This window comes from Oryctolagus cuniculus, chromosome X, assembly GCF_964237555.1.
Source record: "Oryctolagus cuniculus chromosome X, mOryCun1.1, whole genome shotgun sequence".
NCBI lineage: Eukaryota > Metazoa > Chordata > Mammalia > Lagomorpha > Leporidae > Oryctolagus > Oryctolagus cuniculus.
The window spans coordinates 53,710,544-53,733,159 of NC_091453.1; the positions used below are offsets into that span (position 1 = coordinate 53,710,544).

The following is a 22,616-nucleotide window of genomic DNA, read 5'->3' on the forward strand; positions in this document are numbered from 1 at the left end:
CCTGAATGCATCTGAACTCCTACAACTTTATTGTTTATACCCTATTCCTATTGTCCCACTCTTATTTCTCAATAGTTTTTTTGCTTCTTAACATATTATTAGGTTTGTGTTCCTCAGTATCTTTGGCCAAAGCACCAGAATCTGTAAGAAATGAGACCTGATAACACTTTTATGACTAAGGCTAAAAAAAAAAATAACCAGTGAGATTAATAAAAGATAGTAAATTGAGAAACCATCACACTAAAAATGCAAGTTCTCAAAGCAGTACATTTTATTTTACAGTACACAACAAACTCCCCAATTTTTCTTTCACGATGTGGGGGATAGCTTCAGATTGCTTTTTGTTGGTCACCCATGCTGAGCAACATTTTTGGATCTTCAAAACACTAAAGAATCAACAGTCAGTTTTTTACATGAGTTCACAAGTCCAACTTCCTTCCATTTATCTTAGCATTTTGGCATAGAATTCTTTGAGGCAGAAACGAAGAGATGAAGGAGTTTCCTTTACAACTTCACATATGCGACTAAAGTAGATGATAGCATGTTCTCTTATTCTTGTCTAATTGGCAGTGATAGTGATGCCAGAAACTGTGAAAGGAAGGCTTTCAGTTACTTTCTCCTTACCACTTTCCAAAAATGTACCCCCCAACCCTGCTTGAAGAAAGGGTGCTGTGTCTAGCTGATACATTAAAAAGTCTAATATTAATAAAAATGTACAAAGTTGAAACTAACAAGTATTACCCCAAATCCCCTTTTACATTGTTCCACTCACCAATTATACTTTGCCATTATTCCCTTCTCCATTTACGGATGTTATTGTGGGCTTGCCACGTGAACTAGTTCAGATACTTTGAAAGAATTTACAAACTACAATGAACAATAGTCTTTTTCCTCTGCAGCAAATGTTAGCTTCAGCTTTAAAGAACTCTTATGAAAGTGGGTCACATTGGTTCAATTAATAAATTCCATTCCTTTCTGAACCAGGGCTTAGTTGATAGCCATTCAGACAAAAATTTTTCTCAAAAGGCATACAGCAAATTAGGACCTGATGTCAACAATAATCAGTTATTGGAACTGCATTAAACTTTTAAAAAGCAATCCCAAGTTATAACTGGAGCTAGTAATGCTCTCAATACAGAATCCAGAACAAAGGGCAACTGCCCTTAGAACAGATTTGACCTTTCCTTCACTCTCCCTCCTGTCCCACCCTCTGTGAGTGATTTAAAAATAGAAAAGGTCAAATCCTAGTCTGGCATAGACTTAGAGTACTTTACTTTTTTTTGTTCTGTCATTTCCAATTTGTATTTTATGGAACTTAAGATTTAAGCAAGCTTTCTTAAGTTTTAAGCTATTTTCATCCACTGACATTCTTTTGATGATAAGAACATTTCTATGGTATATATTATGAAGCTGTTGTAAAAGAAATCATGTCTCCATCTCCATTTTATTATGTGCTGAGGATTGTTTCTGAAATAGATCCATGTGTCAGCACATAAAGGGTCAAAGAATTGCAAATAGACCACAACTGTAAATGCTTTTCAATACCAACTGTGGCTCAGGTATGGGTGGTTCCCCAGTGAGACTGAGATTTGGGAATTAGTTGGTTGGCATCCCTCCTTCTGGCAAACAGTGGTCTTAGTCATTTTTCATGAGGGATGAGCCGTCCATTACAAGAAGAGTTCCTGCAACTCAAGGAGCAAGTTCTCTACAAAACCCAGCTACCTGCTGATTGCAGTGGCCAGAGCGGAGGAAGAGATATGGAGTAGGAATCAAACCACACAATGTTGTTTAGGGACAAAATCATGCCTGTAATCAGGAAACAGGTCAAAAGCAAAGTTTTAGAAATGCTCTAGGCAGGAATGCAAGTTTGTAATGTCTCTGAGGCAACTGAGAGCCTACCAAAGGATTCTTTATCTAGTAGGCACCCAGATATATTTGTAGAATGACCAAGTGAAAAAAATGAATGAACATTAAACTACCTCCTATATTTTAATCAATGAGGTAATTGATAAGCAAGTGTCTTTCAGTCAAGATCTTTTCTGTTTTTTTTTTTTTTTATCTAAGATTTACCACAATGGCTTGACATAATAGATACTTCTGTTTAACAGAGTATCACTCCATTTGTTTTCTTATTGCATCTCCAAATCAGGCTAAGTGCCTTTGGAACAAATCTATTTAATTTGGCGCTTAGCATCATTTTCATCAATATTTGTATGAATGCAAAAATAAAAAAGTCCTCTTTTATTTCCACTCTACAAAGCACGCCAAAGAGAAGGAGATCTATTTATTTAATCACTCCTTCTCTGTGTCTTACAGTCACAGCTGCAGTGTGAAGTTTTTCAGTTAAGAAAGGTCTGCAGTCTTTTATGAAATTTGCTCTTATTACGTTTTTTCTTGTGGTTCCACCATAAGCTGGTGGGTATAAAGTACATTTTGGCCTAGGCTTTTTGCTTTTCTTCATTTCCTCAGCACTTAGTACGTTCTTCAGATTTAACACATCTTTACTAAAAATAGCAAATATGAAACACCTTTTTTGTTGTTGTTTCTCAAGTGTCTTCCTGACTCTAAGCCAGGTCAGTCTGCCAATACCTTTTAAAACTAGTCCTTTCATCTTGATTCTCATCTTAAACTAATGAACTATAATAAAAGCAGAATTGAAGGACATTGAAGGATTCCTGCATCCTTTTAGGAGTGTTCTGGTTTGAAAGGAGACACAAATGAGCAAGCAACTCTGGAGTTTCCTGGAACCAAGAAAAATGTCTCTGTTTTATGTTGAATGAATCTTGCCTTTTTTCATTTCCTTTAGATCTCCAAGGCAAGTAAATGGGTCTTCTGAACCAGATTTACATAATTCATCAACCATCACACCTTGCAGAGAGCAGGCACTCATATATTTATTTAGCCAAAAATCAAATTAAAGATGGTTTTCGATCTTCAGCTATGATCAGTGGTCTAAGTGCTTTAGACTAGGTCCATATCACCTCATCTCTTATGCTCAGGACCTGGAATGGGGTATTCCACATGAACAATGTTTATCAGGTGAATCAAAAAGCAAACTTGAGCCTTTCATTTTTCTCCTTCATCATCTCTACGCCACGCCATGGTGAATCTACTTCACCTTCATTGTCAGCATGGAGCATTCAAAAACTGGATGGAAAGACAACACTTTGATTTTTAACAAAAGAATTTCCATCATTTCTATAAGGAGCCAAGTATTCTGATGAACAGGATTTCATCATTTCACTTAATTCAGCATTACCACAGCCTTACACAAATCCTTTTTCCCCATGTTTTCATCATCATCATCAAATAAGTTTTTTAGTAGTTAAGTAACTTCTGCTCCAGATCTCACAACTATTATTTTATTTCCTCCTGTGAGATCACACAATGGTAAGTTCATTTTTACATAATAGGATATGCAATTCTGAGCTTCACAGAAAGTAATCTGTATTCATTAAGCCAACAGTTAATTCCTATCTTTATAGAACTGTAGGCTTTGTGAATTACATAGAGATCTCCATTGCAGCTTCAATAATATTGGCAATGAATTCTTGTAACCCCAGTTACTATGTCTAGGGATAATAGTAAAGAGTATTCATTTAGCAAATTTTGCTAATGTACACATAGCCTTTTATAAATGACATTATTTTCATACACATTCCTCTGCTACCCAGGACACAATAAAGATGGTTTTATCTTTGGGGCTGGCGTTGTGGCACAGCTGGTTAAGCCTCCACCTGCAACGCTAGCATTCTACATGAGCTCCATTTTAAGTTCCGGCTGCTCAGTTTCCAATCTGGCTTCCTGCTAATGTGCCTGGGAAGGCAGCAGAAGATAGCCCAAGTACTTGGGCCCCTGCCACCCACGTGGGAGAATCAGATGGAGTTCCTGGCTCCTGGCTCCTGGCTTCAGCCTGTCCCTGGCCTAGACCCAGCAGTGTGGCCATTTGGGGAATAAACCAGTGGGTGGAAGATCTCTATTTCCTTGCCTTTCAAATAAATAAAATCTTTTTTTAGATAAAAAGATGGTTTATCTTTGCATCCTCAATGCCTTGCAAAGGAGACTGGTGTATATTAAATTATTACTATCCACTCTGCATTCATAAGACATTGAACACTTTACATATTATATTTAGCATGTTCAATCCTCAGTCAACTTTTCTGCTTTATTTGCATAGTATAATAACTGTGATTTAATTTTTATAAACCTAGTATTCAGCACCAGGTGAGAAATAAACTCCATAGTAACATTTTTATGGTGCTTTAGACCTCACAAAATGCTAACGTATGTACTGCCTTATTCTCAGCTGCAGGCACAATTGAATACAAAACTGTATTTCCTCACTGCCTGTAACAGTGAGTTCACACAATAAGCAATTTGACATGGAATCATTCCTTTAGTAAGTATTTAAGCCCTTAGTTTGTGTAACTATCTTTCTCCTTGTGGTTCAAACACAAATGAGAGTTTTGTAGAAACAATGCCTATCTTGTGGAACGTTTTATTCATACAGAAACATCTGAAGTCTTCAAATTACATAGCATTTTGTAGTTTAGAAATCTCATTCACATTCATTACGTTCCATTAGTATGGAAAACATATCAGCAATAATTTAACTCAATCTCACCGGGAAAGTCTTTATTGATTAGATCAATTGATATCTTATTCCTTGTGTCTAAATTTTTACTACATGAGAGAATCACTTGGGAAAACTTATTTTGGGCGTTTTAGTGCCCAAAACAATACTGGGTATGTAAGAAGTAGTTAATGTTCATTCATTCATAAACATGTAGCTCACTGATATTTTGTATAGTGCTTTAGTTTGCAAAGCACTTTAATAGGCACTTCCTTTCTGAAACTTTTAGTCTGTGAGAAGACTCCTCCAGCATATTTGCCACAATGTAGAGGATCACGGTAGGTTAATCCCGTTTGTTTGTAGTATAGTTTATAGTTTAAAAGCCATGTCCATGTGCTTTCTGTTGCCTAGAATACTGAACTTTTACTCAAAATCAAAAGAGCAACAGAAACACAACTATACAAATTCTTCATTTATCCAAAACTTAATGTCTTATGTCTGCATAGTACTATGTAGTACTACATTCTTTTGAAAAAGCACTTTTTTATTCATGCTGCTTTAAATCTTTGTATCTCCAATGCTTAGCACAGGATTCACAGAATAGGCAGCCAATATTCACTCATCAATACTGAAACTCTTAAGTTTTTGGCAGTGCTTCAAAGAAGTTTATAAAACATATTCACACACTTTTCTACAAGTCACCAGGATATGACCACACATCCTTAGAGACTAGCACAAGGACACAAACAGAAAAGGAAATAATATTCAGAAATATTCTATGGCATTTACAACAGAAGTTGGTAAACTTTGAACTGCAGATCAAATCCACTTGGCTCACAAGGTAGGAATGGTTCTTACCTTTTAAAAAGGTTGTGTAAAAAAAAAAACATGCTGAGAGCTTATGGCCCCAAAAACCTAAATATTTAAGATCTGACCTCAGAGAAAATGTGTGATGAGCATTTACATAATGCTTCACAAGAGGCACTGTATTTTTAAATGTTAATTGTCTGTGACTGCCAATATGCTATTAATGAGGTTGCCTTGCTTGTTTTTGTCTTGTGTTTTACAGTGTTTAAAAACACATTATCAATCATTTACATCAACTTCCTTCACAAAAGGGGGAGAATTAGTGATCAAGCAAAGGATTAAACCATTATATCATCTCATGTTCTGTCATCTTTAAACCTACAAGTGGATGTTAAACTCAGAAATAGGGTTTGTGTGGTCCACCAAATTATCTGGCCTTTACAATGAGCTGGGAGTGTAAGCCTCACTCTGGGCAGGCAATCACCCATCTGTAACCATTACTAGAAGTTCCAGATCTCAGAAATCTGGATAAGCTCAAAGGAAGGTGCTGTTGGCTAGTGCTTTTCAGAAGGCTGGTATGATCTGTTTATTTCTTGTCTAATTCTTCTCAATGGCCAGAGCATCTCTTCACATTTTCTCTAGATAGCCTGGCACTTCTTTTTACCACAACAGCTTTTGTCTTCTCATCAGCCCAAGGCTTCTGAGATTAAAAAAGAAGACAGAAATGCAATATAACCTATACAGATGCTTGCTCCTGAGTGTAATACCAAAAGCCAGACTAGATATTGATTGAATTTTGTTGTCTCTCTCAAATGGAATAGACATGAAGAGAAATGAAAAAAATGAATGGCTAAAAACTACAACAAAAACTGGCTCAAGACTAGCCCATGCATATTACCACTCTAAAGACACATTCCTTTCTGAAGGACATCACAAAAGAAGCAGGCTTAATGGCAATATGATAATTGGGAGGAGAAAATTCAAAATGTCTAAGAGTAGAAGGTACAACAATAGAAAAGAGTTGGGGTTTAGGGTTCTCATCTTGGGACTTCCCCGGGTTTCTCCCCTCCTGGGCTCTGGTTAAGGGAACTTCAGCTTCCAACCTTTAGTCAGGAGATCACTGTTTCGCTTGGGTCTTCTGTCCATCTGGGGTGGCTTGAGTCCTGGGTGTTGTTTGTGTCTGCAGCCTTCCATCCATGGGCCTTAGGTCTTCAAACTATAACTTGGTCTTAGGCTTTGTATTATACATCTCAGTTTTTAAGCTTCCCATGTGTCCATTCCAGCTCTTGGGCCTCCAGCCTCCACCCTGGGTCTTTGGCCTTCTGTCCAACTCAGACCACTTTCTGTACATATTAGTTTTCAAAGTTTCTGTTTGGTTTCAGGCCTGAGGGTCTCATCTTTTTTGGGGTCTTGTATTTTCAACCTTAGTCCTCAAGGTTCAAGGTCTAAACCATCTGTCTTTCACTTTGCGTCTTTTATCCATCATGCACCTTCCACCTTCTGTCCATTTGTGGTCTTGGGTTTTACTTCAGTTCTGATCTTAGGGTGCTGTTTTGGTCTTGATCATCTCATTAGGTAACTTGGCATAAGAAACAGCTTCTACACTGTTCATTTTGATAGCTGACATTCTGCACCTATTGGGAAGGGGTTAGGAACCCCCTCAATCACACATGACATGCACATATATGCACACATGCCCACATACACAAAGACAGATCCAAGGAGAAATTACATAAAAATCAAAGAGAGGCAAACATAGAGGCTGAAAGAGTCAAAGGTTAATAGAGAGGGGAAAAGCAGAGAAGAAACACAAATAAGCAGAGATTGATGCTGAGGTAGACAATTACAAATAGCAAAGAGACACTTAGGCACACAAAGGAGGAAAGAGAGAAAATAGCCCAAGAGGGGCAAAAAGAGAAGGTAGAAAAGAGAAATGCAAGAAAAGGAGGAGAAACATCAGAAAGGAGCTCAGAATCAGAGAAACATGAAACATCAAGCCAACACGAAGTGGAAGGGTCACAAAGAGACAAAGAAAGATAGGTAGAAGAAGAAAGTGGCAAAAAAGCACATAGCGTATGACCCAGAGAGTAGAAACAAAAGGAAGACATAGTGAAAGAAGAGCCAGATGTAGGAGAGCAAAGAGTTAACAGCAACAAAGTGGACAAACTAGAGAGAGACAACAAATACAAGGCAGAGATCACACTTAGGGACAAAAAGAGAAAATGAAGCAAAAGCACACATAGAAGAAATTAGCAAGAGAAACATGGAAATGGATAACAATCACTTTAGAGAAGAGCAAAGCCGCACAAGGAAGAAAAAAGACAAAGAGAAATACACACTTAGGAGCGAAAGATAAGCAAAGGGCACATATTCAGGGGAAGAGGGTAAGAAGTAGAAGAGACATACACAGTGAGGGGCACAATAAGCACAAAAAGAAGACAACAAAAGAAAAGCAAAAAGTGTCATTAATAACTACAATAGGTTATTATTACTACCAATATTATTTATACTACTACCAATAACAGTTATTACTAAGAATCATCATCACCAACACAGATGCTCTTTGATTTGCAAATTTTTACCTAGAGATTTTTTAAATAGAACCAAGGCATGCCAAGTAGGCCTGATACCAGATAATGCTTGTGGTCACTTGTATTGTGCCAGATGAACTTCTGCAACTTTTTGGGATGCCTTTTGCTAGCCATGGGCCAAGCACTGTTAAGTATTTTACATACATGATTGATTTACTCCTCAACAAGAACTCAAGTCTAATCAGAGATCGTCCTTGCCAGAGGTCACACACCTAATGAGTAACAGAAGGGATTTAAACACAGAATGTGTGCCTCTTGACATTCTGCTACAAGTATTTACTAGAATTTCCATAAGATCCAGACGAGGTGTCACAGATGAGTGACAATTTCAGTAAAGGGTGCTTAGATAGCACTTAGTCAATCCCCATGTTGTACAGCTTCATCTTTCCCCCATCCCTTTAGAAAACCAACTTTGTTTTCAGATCCTTCACAATTACAATGACTGCCTCAGAGTCTAGGATTCTTTCTACAGTACATCTTAATCTGTTAGATTCTTCTCTGACACAACTGGTAAGTAGACTGGAGTGTCTGAGCTGTTCAATGAATCCAGTTGGTAACATGGGAGAGTGGTAATCTCCCCATTTCACATTCATCCCCACCTCAAGCGGGACTACCACATCCCATCCAATAGTAATTCCCAACAAACAGCTTATTAGTTCTGGAGCAATCCCCACAGGACGGCAAAACCAACAACTTACTTCATTCTGCTACTCTGAAGTGCTACATTGTCAGCAAGCATGTTGATCTTTAGGTAGGAAGGCATCTTTTGGCATGTTCAAATTTCTTGATTCTGCGGAAGACCCAGCTCTTTGCACTGATTTTGGGAAGGGTGATTTGGCAGCCATGAAAGGAACATTCAAGAGCTACAAAAAACAAGAGAGAAATCATTTAAATGAAATGAAGTATTGAGTACTGTGCTAGAGTTACAGAAAAGTCAAAGTAATGAGCTATAGAAGGTGTTTCCACGGAGCTTATAAAACTGTGAAATTAAAGCTTCTGGCTCCTCATTCAACAGAATAGGAAACTACACATATATGGAAAAATATCTTGCTGTGTGTCACTTGATGAGTCACTAGAGACACTATCTTATACATTTAAGTTCAGAGTGGAGGAACTTTTCTCTGCCAAGGGCCATTTCAATATTCATAATATCATTTGCAGACCATAAAAAATTATCAACCTTTGAAATTACCCTACTGTACATTTATTGAATTTTGTGTCCCACCTGTAGTTGCCTTGGCAGAGCCAGACCAATTGGTTTTGCAGGCCTTATATGGCCCACAGGCTGGATGTTCCTCACTCCTGCTTTCATTAAATGATTAAGTAAAAAATCTAAATATTTAAGATCTGACCTCAGAGAAAATGAAGGAAAAAGAAGAACGTCTAAGAAATGACTGTCTCAAGTTAGCTTTACTTAAGCCTCCTGATTCAGGACCACCAAAACACAGTCATAGAGCACCATTTCCAAACTAGATAATGCTGCTCTCTGAGATAAATGTGAGTACCTCTGGGAGGCAGTCATTTCCACAGTAAGAACATCCACATAGGGTACTAGCCTGAGGAGAAAATTACCTATAATAAATATTCTGAGATAACCCTCACCATAGCTTTCTAAGTCCTAGGCTTTCTAACAAGCTCTGCTGGTAACTCTATTTCTAAATCTATGCATCTTTCTAATCAATTATGACATTGCAAGGGTTCTAACTCGTGAAAACATCTCATGGAATTTATGGGGCAGCCACTCTTTATGAAGAATGCTGCACAATGCCAATATAGTCAGGATTTACTGCACTGAATGGTCACCTTCATCTCCCAACCCTCATCCTTATAATCAGCCTCACCCATCACTGACCTAGAGGACACAGGGAACTCATCCTTTAGTTCTTGCCCAATGATAGAAAACTGTGTCATTTCCCATGTTTTAATTCGTAGCTACGTGGCATCCATCAATCAGCAGGCACAGAGCAAAAAGCTACAACTCTTATTTATCTTCTCAAATAGCTTGTTGTGTGTTATATCCCATGGACATCCCAAGGTGTTGTAATGTGGCAGTTGTTGTCCATGTTCTCCTAAAAGAAAGAATAATTGGTTTGTAGGCATGTACCACATCTTATAGTCCCACCCTATATACCCTAACTCATGAAGCCTACTGCCTTCTTCGTATCATCACTTTCACCAATGTCATACCCAGTTGCTTCCCAGGTTAGTCAGGAAGCTGTTTTTACCAAAGTAGATTCAGGATAATGATGAGTACAATCTCAGTGGAAAGCTAAGTACAATGTATACTAGAAAACAAGATCAAAATCAAGACTACTTATTATGCTTTTAGAAACAACTTACCCACCTTGACACAAGGTGGTTGTCTTTCAGATTTCATCTTCTTATCTGGGCCCAAGGAAGTATCTTGGTTGAACCTCATGACCTAGGGTTGTTGCCCAGTGCTAGTGAGCTTTTCCCCTGGAGGATCCTCATGCCCCATCTCCACCTAGGGATCGTCAAAGGGAATGGGTCACTAACACTGTAAAGCAACAAGCCTATTCTTCCAGGAAGATCTGGAGAAGAGACAAAGGAAAGGTAAATTATTGAAATGGAGTATCCTGGCAAAGTTTATCCCAATGGGTCATCAATAGTTGAATTGCATCATGTTTGCCCCCTACTTTTTGTTTGTATGGACTAAGGAGTAGACATTTGAGCTCTGTATTCTAGCTATCAGCCTAGCAACCTGAGAATTCAAATATTCATTCCAGTTACATTCCATGTAAGTTCTCTCATCTTCAAAAGCAATTTAGAGCTGAATAATTACCAAAATTCCCACATTGTGATTTATCCTCTCATCTCTATTAATGAGCAATCACTTAGAATATAGATTATTAATGCCCTTGTGTTCTCATCAGAAAAGATAGTGGCAGTCAAGAAATCAAGGGGTTGAAACTAACAGAAGTTAAAGCCTTTTCAACCCAGAGATCCATAAAGCCATTCAGAAAAATTCCTATATGGTTTGATCCTCTGCACTCACTAAGAATTCTCCACATCGCCTCAAGCTTCTTTGTTCCATAAAGCACCATTTTAAAAACTAAACAAGTATCTGTCTGTCACCTAGTTTTTCAGCATTGCCCTCTTGTAATTTTTACTTTATGTGGTGCCATCTTGTAATACTGCAAAGGTAAATACATAGAACTGTTTTCTACTCAATCCATATGGTCCATTTCTTGAATGACTTGTATAAAATGGCACCACCAGCGTTCTGAGTTCTGAGTTCTAGGATATTCAGAGAAACCAAAAGTGATCACGGACCCTAGTCATGACAATAGCTAACTATGCAAGAGGAACACCAGATACAAAAGACTAAGGAGCCGATAAAGAGCTTATACAGGCCTCAGGCTTCTCCTATTCGACCTTTTCAGCAATTTCATTGTTTTACAAATTAAAAAACTCTCAACTTCTTAAAACAAGGTAATGGCAGTGACAGTGCAGTCAGCCTGCCAAAGTAGAACTGGTACAGACTAAATTGGTCCTATTCATAAACAAAATCCTATGTAATTATATCAGTTGATGAGAATAATTTAAAGGTCTACCAATCCAAAGGCTTGGTTGAGATCTATCTCCCCAGTTAGCCATCTGATGAGAAAGAAAGCTATTTATTGCTTTGCTTTCCCATTCTTCATTCATAAAATGGGGATCAAGTATAACTGTCCTTAAAGACCTCTCAGGAGCCCATCACTGAGGGATACATAAAATAGGCCAAACTCAAGTTAAAATGTATGTGTATGTGAACAAAAACAATGTATAGGAACTGAGGATGCCCATATTCTGCTTTTAAAAGTAGAGATGTAGAAAGTTAAAGCCAAAGACAAAAGTCCCACAAGGGTAAGCTTGGCAACTACCTTTTTCTCCAGGCAACTTGCAAGCCATCCACTTAGAATAGTTGGAACTGGTCTGGAGTCTCAAAAGTAAAGATCTGCTGAACTTGAGGTCTCTTGCAGCTGCTCTCAGTCCTCAGGTCTCACATAGTTGGGAATGACCCTGAGAAGAAAGATGGACCTCAGCAGTCTACCAAAGCACCAGTAGGATACCAAACCCCAACCAAAAAAAACCAAAACCAAAAACAAAAAAACCACCAGGAAGTAAAACCTGAAGCATTAGACATAGGTATGTTCCAGCCTGTTTGGTCTCCCTAAACACTGACAACATCACAGGAGAATTAAGCACATGAACAAAAAGCACTCCATGAAAATATGGTCAAACCTTAAGGGCTGACTAAATTTGTGGTTATAGGACTTCTTGTTGCTGAGAATCCTTAAACACATAAGGCAGCAGAGCAAGCAGTTGCTACCAACATCTATAGGTGCAACTGTCCTGACCATTTTCAATAATTGGCTACATGATTTTACCATAGCATAGGAGCTCACTTAAGCAGATATAAGCCATGTTTGCAACCGTGGAAGCACTTTGTATGATACAGTATGGTACGGTATGGTAAACCTTCATTAAACATAGGCTTCCAGGTAACTGGTCAGGAATTATCATATTATAAGGACCTTTATGTCAATGCCAAACAAATCTTAAGATGAGTATATGGAAAATCACTAACTCATCTCTATATTCTCTAGATAAGATGCTTAGTAAAGCCAAACAGTGTTCTATGATGCCCTCAATAGGAGCAGAACAAGCTTCAAAATCTCTTGGCAACAACCTTCCTATCTTTACTGAAGATTAGATACTTCACCTCCAAATAGTCTTCCAGTTAAAAATGACAGATCATGCATATGTGTGTATATATATATATTTAGTTCTTCATGAAGCCCCACTAATGGTGGCAAATGAACACTCTATGTGCAAGCACATTGATATAAAGAAATTTTGAACCCATAATCCAAGCCAAGCTCAAGTCCACTATCTATTTCTGTTATCTAAAAGAAAATAACTATTCCAGTCTCCCTAGATCTTCTGAACACATTTACAGAGAACGGCTGCTTTAGCATTAAAGCTGTCTAGTTTTGTTAACATGGTAATGACATATTTAAGGAACATTCCCTTTCAGTTAAAAGGAACCTAAGGCCAGAAAGTAGATACATTCTGGAACAGCAAACAGACCATACATTTCACTATGGTTCAATATTCATTGACAAAAAATTTGAAACTTAATCTGTCGGGGCCAGCGAGGTCGTACAGTGGATAAAGCCACCGCCTGCAGTGCTGGCATTCCATATGGGCACCAGTTAGAGACCTGGCTGCTCCACTTCCGATCCAGGTCTCTGCTATGGCCTGGGAAAGCAGAAGATGGCCCAAGTCCTTGGGTCTCTGTACCATGTGGGAAAACCAGAAGAAGCTCCTGGCTCCTGGCTTCGGATCTGCCCAGCTCCAGCTGTAGCAGTCTTTTGGGGAGTGATATAGCAGATGGAAGATCTCTCTCTGCCTCTGGCTCTCTGTAACTCTCTGCCTTTCAAATAAATTATAAACACACACACACACACACACACACCTTGATCTGTCACCTTGCAACCCAACAAATTGTCAACATATTCTGAGTATAATAATCAAGTAGCAGAGCCACCAGCTGGTTTGAATAACTGCAAGATCAGATTCATGATAGCTAGAAGGACAATTAATGACCTTGTTATCCAGCATTTTTCATCTGACAGACTGGAAGCCCAGAGGATGAGACTGCTTCAACTTAACTAGTAGGTGGCCAAATAGTACTTAAACCCACATCTTCTCCCAACGCAGAGGTTTTTTAACTTTAGCTCTATGCATGTATTTTCAAGGGGTATTGGAGCTTTCTACAAAATTTTTATCACTTTTTCATTTCACTGTCAAGATTATCTGGATCATCTCATAATAGAGGACTGCATTGCCAGACTGATGGCAAATGGTAGAGTTTTTGTTTAAAAAAAAAAAAAGACACTTGGACAAAAGAACAAATTAAACTTTGTTCTTCAGCATCAATTTTCCTAGAAAGCCTAGTCAATGTTATAAAATAAAAGCAGTTATTTAATAGGTAGTTTTCAGTCAAGGGAGACCTGGAAGGCTGAGAAACTTTAATGCTGTGTAGTTTGCAGGCAATGGCAATCATACTAACAAGCATACCATAAAATGTAGTATGCCAACAGTTAGTTTTGCTATTTATTCCAGTGCGTGGCACAATAAATATTTGAATTAACACAAGGATTATCTCAACTTTGAAGATGCCCACATTTCCAGAGCATAGAGCATCTCTTTTAACAACTGCCAGAGATTTTTCTTAAGGGCAAAGATTATTTCAAGAAATTTATTAAAACTCCAGGATTTACCTTTGGATCTAAACAGATGTCAATCCACCTAAAATCGAGCCATCCATCCATTTGAGTCACGGTACAGAACCACTCTAAGTTGATTCCTTTAAAACATGCCAATAATCGCTATATTTGTATATGGCTATTGAATGATGATCTGATTAGCAGAAATCAAAGAATTCTTGAGCATAGACCAGTGTTTCTCAAATTGGGGTGATAAGAACCCTGGGGGTTTGTGGATATATTCTCATGGATCCCCTAAATCTATGAATTGTATAAAACATGTCTTTGACAAAAAATAACTTGAAATTAGAAAACATGTTTCCATTTCAAATAGCAATCTTAAGTCAGTGTTCCACAAAACACATTTTTCAGGATTTCAGAAAATTTTACTCCTTTAAAAGGTTTTCATCCTGAAGCGTAACTTAAGTTTAAGAAACAATGTCACAGACCTGTTTCCAAGAAGATTCAGGAGCATGACGCATACCATCATATATATGCTCCCTTAGCCAGAAAATGCCATTAGGCATTAGAGGGGAGAACAAGCTATGAGGAAACATGTATATGAATTAAAATGGGCAGTTAAGAGAAAAGCCCAGTTTGCATACATAGTTCTTGTTGCTCCTGCTCGAATACATGGATATGCAGGAAAAGAGGTTCAAATTTTGTTACAGAATGTTTTTTCAGCTGGTTCTTTGTGTTTGTTTTACATCAAGGTGGATAAGCTTCTTTTAGCTTACCAAGGTACCTGCTGAAAAGGCTTAGGAAAAAGGGTATATAAACTATAGCATAAAGTGGGCAAGATCAAGGGTTGTTATTTGTTTCTCTGTTTTTGTAAAACATTCTTTTCCATTGCTCTAGGCAAAGAGATTCCAAATTAAAGGCAGCCAAAGTATCAAACTTATAACCCCAAAACCCTGACCCTTGAAAATCTCAGGCTCATAAAACTGACAATCATCACTTTGCCAAGCTTGGCAAACAGTCAAACACAATGACTAGACCCTTTCTCTTCATACCTCCAAAAGAGGTAAAGAGGTTAAAAAAATGACATTAAAACACACCAACTGGATTACAGATGGCTGCGTCAATCATATCCTGGCTCAAAGAGAGAGAATAAACCCATCTCCTTGAACTCTATCCTATCAACTTCAAATCACTTTTACAAACTTTCATAATTCATACAACACTTGACAATCATTTCCTACAGTTATTTGAAGTGTACTTATATTGGCTCAACAACAATCTCAGAAATAAAATCACATAGGATGATATCACTTCCATCCCTCATGTCAGTGTAACCTAGCATAGGGCTGGGTATACAATATTAATTCTATAGTTCTACCAGTTTACAAATATAAACATATATATATATATACACACACACACACACACAAATATATATTGCAGACAAGTTGGGAAGAGGCCAAGAGACTTGCAGGACCCTCTCACTTTTCTATGGGTGGCATTTAAGAGAAAGAAAACAGCATAGGGAAAAGATTACTTAATAGCCACAAAGTAGTACTTACAGAATCTTAAAGAGCCAGAGACTCTTCTTGCAGCTGTCCAAGGAGCCAGTAGTGCAAACTGCACCCTGGGCTGGGCTGATCTTTCGGCATCCTTCTCAGAGTCATAGTATCCTTTTTCAGTGGTTACAAAGAACTGCTGTTGTGATGACTAGCTATGTGCTTCAGCAATTCCACATTAAATACTCCTTTGGCATAAGACACTGTACACTAGAGGCCGGGATATTACTCCTTTTTACTAGGCAGCTATCCCACTGCTGAGATTTATGTTCAGAAGAATGATGAGGTAATGGCTTATTTTTCTTATAAAATGGGGAAACTGATCCCATCATTTCTATGGTTAAGTCCTCACTTCAGTGTGATGCTTCAAGCTATTAGCAGAACTAAATGGTGACCTATGGTTTTCAGAAGCACCTCAGCATTATGTTCTCTCATTTAATCATTTTTATAGCCATCTTCTTGAAATAATTAGAGGCTGGTGCTCCAGATGAAGAAATTGAAGGATTAGAACATTTAGATCATTTTTCTAAAAGCAAATGGTGGTAAAAACCAAACAAGGATTGATTTTAAAATGGTAGTACAGCCCAAAGATACTGATCTTAAGAGGTCCACTCCACTCCAGAACCCTTTTGGTAATGCCATAATTATAATACAAGAGTCACAGTGGTCTATCCACAGACCCACCACACTCGGTAAAATGAGAGACACTGATCATTAAGTACATAGTATAAATGGACTTTTCAGCTTAAAAAAATTAATGACCAGCCTATCAATTCCACCTTGCAATCCAGATGTCTTTCTTAAAAAACAAGCAATTAACAACGCTTCTGGTTGTATCCTAGCAGTCGGCACAGCACCACAGCAATACACAAAAGAAAGATTCTTAACCAGGCAATCTTCTCTGGAAGAAGAATGCAAAGAAAATCACAACTCTCCTCCAATCAACTGATCACTATATGTTAAAAACCCAAAATACAGGATGGTATTTCAGCTCACTGAGCCTGATGTGCTGTAAATATTTTGCACAATAAAGCAATAATAGAGCTGGGAAGGAATGACTCCTGTACCCAGATTGTGACAATAATTGAAATCAGAATCATTAGCAATTGCAGGAAAAAAATGAAGGTTCATCCACATAGTTCCAGGCCTGCTTTTGTTAATGAATGCTGCACAAACACATCAAAGTGGTAGAGAGATCTTAAAGACAGGCTGCAAAGTGGGACAATCAGTATTGTGTTCATTCATTAATAACACAGAAAGGGCTTTGGGTAGTCAGCAGTGCTCAGAAGCAATGCAAAGTAAGTGGGAGGGGTCCATGTCTAATGGGCGGGACCAAGGAAAGTGCAACTGAGCCACTACAGCAATGCAAAGTGGGTAAAACAGTGGCATTTGGGATTAACATTTTAAGTCGAAGAGAGAGGGCCTTGTTCAGTCAACATTACATACCAAAAGAGGCAAAATGGACCAGGTGGGGGCAGATGGGACAGAAGGAGCACAATCTTTTCAAATGGCTGGACTGTGAGCATTAATAGTCCATGAGAAGGGTCCAAGGGCACACAAGGGGCAATGGAGAGGGAAAACCTTGCATAGATGGTGAGACCATGGCTACCTGGGAATGGAAATATAGGTTGTTCTTTGATGGACAAATGCATGGCATACTACAATTTATTGCACCATGGGAAAGAAAGTGTTGTTTAACAATGCCAGGGAGAGAAAAAAACCATTGATAATTGCCATTGTGCCTATTAACAGTCCCAGGAGAGGTTTCAAAGAGGTAAAGAACCATTGATTGTCATTGTGCCCATGAACAGTCCAAGGAGAAGTTTGGAGTGGCCAGCACACCCTGAAGTAATGCACAGGTTATGTAAGGGTGTATTACTCCAGTCTAACAGAAAGGGGGAGCCCAAGTGCAAATATTCAAGTTAATAGTTCAAGGTGTCACAGTTGGTCAGCACCCCTGTTACAAATGAAGAGGGTACAGGGTTTCCATCTGACAATCCGTATTCTCAATAAGTGTTATTGTTGCATATTAATTGCCCAAGAGCTGAGGTTATGGTTAGCTCTCCTCAGCTGCAATCACAAGGCAGTGGTAGGAGCATAGGGTTCTTTTCTACCACATAGGTCCACAGACCAATTATGTACATTAATATTCATGGAAAAGGGGCCAATACATAGTTAATATGCCCCTGATTCAAAAAAAAAGGAGTATAAGGAAGTGATACCCTAAGAGAGGAGCAATTGCATTAATGCACATTAAATCCAAAAGACAAGGCACTGAGTGCATAGCACCCCCTGCTGTAAAGCAGGGAGATTACAGGAGTTCTGGTATAGGACATACTTAGCAAACTGTTCATGTATGTGAGCTTTCCAAATAAAAATTCCTTTGTAGTGAGCACTACCTGCTGAAAATGCTAAGGAAGTTGATGGGACCCTTATCTAGTGAAGGGTACAGGAGAAAATGGAATTGCACTTAACACTCCCGCCAAACGAAGAGGGCCTTGGTTGAGCAGTACATCTTGCTGTACTACTAAGGAAAAGTGAGGGGATAAGACTTTATATGCTACTGACAAAGACAAAAGAAAATTTCAATTATGTACATTCATGATCCACTAGATGGGATCTGGGGGGGGGGGCAGTATCCCCTGCAGTAATGTAAAGGAGGTACATTGGTCTTGGAAGTAATGGGGATGTGGACAACTGCAATTATGCATATTAATTGTCCAAATTCAAAGGTCTGAGTCAGTGGAAACCACCTATTAAAAGGCATAGGAACTCAGAGGTGGGCTATCCTTGTTTAATGCACAAGAACCCAGACAAATATATTATGTGCATTAACAAACCAAGAAAAGGGAGCTTAGAGGTCAGCATCCCTGGTACATTGTAAATGGAGAGCAAGAGGATAGGATCTTGGTCAAATAGGATGAACCATGTCATGATTACATACATTAATGTCAAAGGCATCCAGTTGTGGTCAAGTAAAAACCATTTATTTTGTACAAACATTAAGATATTAAAGTAGTAGGTGGGCTTAGCATTACCTACTGTACAGGAATATGAACAAGTACATGGGAACTCATATATAGTCACCCACATAACAGGCCAAGAACATGGGCCTTGATGATCAGCACCCCGGCTGTACTGCAAAAGGGGTCTGAGTAGGATCTCATCTAAATAGGACAAGCCACACGCAGTTACACACATCAATGTCCAAGGTGCATTGTGGTCACTTAAAATTGTGCACCTTCACTGTCCAAATTCAATGGTTTTATGGAGTAGGTATCTTTGCTGATATGGAAAGGAAGATTAGGTTGGGGTTGGAGCAAGAAAGACTTTCTTGTCTAGCACACAGATTATAATCACCCATTTAACAGACCAAGAATATGGGCCTTGGTAATCAGCACCCCTGCTGTACTGCATATGGGGCCTGAGAGTAGGATCTTATTTAAATAGGATGAGCCACATGCAGTTATGAACATTAATGTCCAAGGTGCATGGTCGTGGCATTTATAATTGTGAAACTAGACTGCCCACATGTAATGGTCTTATGGAGTGGACATTTCTTCTGGAAGGAAAACGCTAGGAGCAGCAGAGGGTGGAAGGAAGTAGGTTTCCTCGTCTAATACATGGGAACTCAGACAAATATAATCACCCACATAACAGGCCAAGGTTACAGGCCTTACTTCTCAGCACCTCTGCTATACTTCAAAAGGGTTCTGAGAGTAGGAGCTTAATCAAAATGGGACAAGCCGCATGTAGTTAGTTATGCACGTTGATATCCAAGATCCATGGCTTTGGTCACTTACAATTGTGCACCTTGACTGTTCCCATGTAATGTCTTATGGATTAGGCATCAGAACTGGAAGTGAAAGGAAGATGAGGGCCAGGAGGAGCAGTGGGAAATGCCTTTTCTGGCACACAGGAAACTGGACGAATATAATCAACCACTTAACAGGCCAATAATAGGTTCCTTAGTGATCAGCATTCTTGCTGTACCACAAAATGGGATGAGCCTTGTGCACTTATGTACATTAATGTCCACGGTACATGGTTGTGGTCACTACAATTGTGCACCTTGACTGTAATGGTCATATGGAATGGACACCTCTGCTGCAAGGGAGAGGAAGATGGGGTTAGCGATGGAGCAGGGGAGGCTTTCTTGTCTAGAGAAAGCAGGAAACTGGGGGCCAGCACTGTGGCACAGCAGGTTAGAGCCACAGCCTGTAGTGCCAGCATTCCATATAGGTGCCAGTTCAAGACCCGGCTGCTCCACTTCCCCTCCAACTCCTGCTGGTATGCCTGGCAAAGCAGCAGATGTCCCAGGTCCCTGGGCCTCGGCACTAATGTGGGAGACCCAGAGGAAGCTCCTGGCTCCTGCTTTCAGCCTGGCCTAGGCCAGGTTGTTGCAGCCTTTTAGGGAGTGAGCCAGCAGATGGAAGATTCTCTCTGTAATTCTGCCTTTCAAATAAATAAGTAAATCTTTAGAAAGCAGAAAATTGAACAAATATAATCACCCGTGTAATAGGCCAACATGTGGGGCCTTGGTGATCAGCATCCTTCTGTATTGTAAAAGGAGTAGGATCTTATTCAAATGGATGAGCCACGTGAAGTTATGCACGTTAACATCCAAGGTGCATGGCTGTGCTTCTTTACAATTGTGCACCTTGTTCTCCCAATGTAAGATTTATGGAGTGGGCATTTGTGCTAGAAAGGAAAGGAAAGGTGGGGGAGGGGTGAGCAAGGGAGGCTTCCTTGTCTAGTATACAAGAAACTGGATAAATACAGTCACCCACATTAACAGGCCAATATAGGCCTTGGTGATCAGCACCTCTGCTGTACTGCAAAAGGAGCCTCATAGTAGGATCTTATTTAAATGGGATGAGCCACGTGCAGTTATACACGTTAATATCCAAGGTGCTTGGCTGTGCACACTTACAGCTGTGTCCCATTTCTATATAAACATAAGAATTTTATGGAATCAGCATCCCTGCTTGAAGACAAGGTAAAATTGGTGACGGGAGAGGAGGGATTTCCTTCTCTGGTGCATATAAGCACTCAAGGACAAATACCATCACTTATATTAGTAGGCCACAAATTAAAGCATCAGTGGTCAGCATTCCTATAGTACTTTTTTTTGGGAATTTGAAGGGGAAGAATCCTAATGTAGTTGTCATTATGCAACTACATTAACAGTTTAATAAAGGGGCCTTAAGTGAACACTGTCTCATGCAATAAAGCAAAGACGGTGTGAAAAGTCAGAGTCCCAAGTCTAACTTGAAGGATCACTGACAGATGCAATCATATACAACTACAGACCCAAAAGGAGGGTTTTATGTCGGTTATCATTCTCTGCTTTGATAAGTACAGGAGTCCTGATCTAAAAGACAGTTCTGGACAACTGAGTGTGTGTTGAGAACAATTAAGATTGTGCACTGTGGCTTTAAGTACCTCCTGCTGTAATGCAAATAGAGTGGGTGGAGTCCTTACCTGGTATACAGGTAAGGAATACAGGACTGAAAGTATAAGATTAACAATTCAAAAGAGTAAATCTTAGCCTCTGCAGTAATGCAAATTAGGCAAGAAGATGGTATCCTGCTCTAATTTGAGGGTGAATAGATTGCTATTAATTGTGCGCATTCCAATGGTATAGGAAAGGCAGCCATAGCTAGCCAGCATTCTGGTTGTTATGCTAAGGAGATGTGAAGGGATGGGACCCTAGGGTTATTTTGTATCACAATATGCACATTTATAGTCCCAAGTATCCCCTAAGGCAATGCAAATGGAGCCTGAGGGGATGGGATCCCAGAATAACAGGAGATATCAGCAATATCAAGACAAGGGGCCTCAGGTAATCAAGCACCCTCTTGAAGTAAAGCAAAGAAAGTGGCAGGGATTTTGACTTTTAAAAAGACTCAATTCTAATAAATTAAAATTGCGCATATCAACTGTCCTAGTGCAGATCTTGAGTAGGAAAGGTCTCCCAGAATGAAGGGAGTGGATGAGGCCAATGCACAAGATCATAGACAAATGCAATTACGTGCATCATCAACTCAAGGAAAGTAACCTTGGGTGATCATCCCACTATTATAGAATGCACACAGGATATATTGGCCCTTCTTCAGTGGATAGCACTCTGGACAACTGTAACTGCAAATTAACTGTCCAAGAGCTGGGTTCTTGAATAATGTGCACCCCCTAGTGACAACACCCAAAAGATACAATGGGGTGCAAGTACATTTTTGTTGTGTAAGACACACATGATATGCAATTAATGTATTTCAACTGTTTAAGAGAAGGGATCTCGGGTAGTCAACTCCTCAGTGCAATATAGTATAGAGGTAGAGGACATCCTACATTAAAGGATGTGGCCATGGGAAAGAAAGGTTTTACATATTAATGCAAAGTGGTTGGCAAGTTGCACAACCTAGGAGCAAAGAGCATAGGTGGGTTTCTTTTGTTAGGACAATATACAACTGTAGTTGTATTCATCCATATTTCAAGAGAAGGGGCTTTGAGAATGAGCACTTCTGCTGTGGTGCAAAAATGTTGCAAATGCCCTTATTTGTAAAGAACAGGAATATGGACAATTGTGATGTTTGTTACTGGGAAGAGGAAAAAACCCTAGTCTCAGGTGATTAGCACTGCCTCAAGGCAAATACAAAGAGAATTGGAGGTCCTCATGATTAATGGGCAAGACAATGAACAATTACTGTACTTTAACTGCTCAAGAACAGCAGGACTTTCCAAATGCAGAGCAAGATGGGCAGTAGAGTATCTTTGTTTAATGGATAAGTTTATGACACCTGGGATTGAGCACATTAATTGTTCCACAAAACACTTGGGTTGTTTGCTC

The 22,616-nt window shown here is 39.2% G+C and overlaps 1 long non-coding RNA gene across 2 annotated transcripts; it reads right to left on the reverse strand.

Annotated features, from left to right (window-relative positions):
- Positions 1-247: 247 nt before the first annotated feature.
- Positions 248-21,595, reverse strand: LOC127484872 (uncharacterized). 2 transcript variants are annotated; one of them, XR_007912057.2, is made up of 7 exons: positions 15,770-21,595; positions 11,856-11,994; positions 10,316-10,523; positions 9,824-10,040; positions 8,670-8,834; positions 6,484-7,718; positions 248-588 (listed from the first exon to the last, which is right to left on the reverse strand). It is a non-coding gene; the product is annotated as an uncharacterized lncRNA (long non-coding RNA). The 2 variants fall into 2 exon arrangements; XR_011385379.1 differs by having other exon boundaries at positions 10,312-10,523; positions 15,770-18,549.
- Between the last annotated feature and the right edge of the window lie 1,021 nt (positions 21,596-22,616).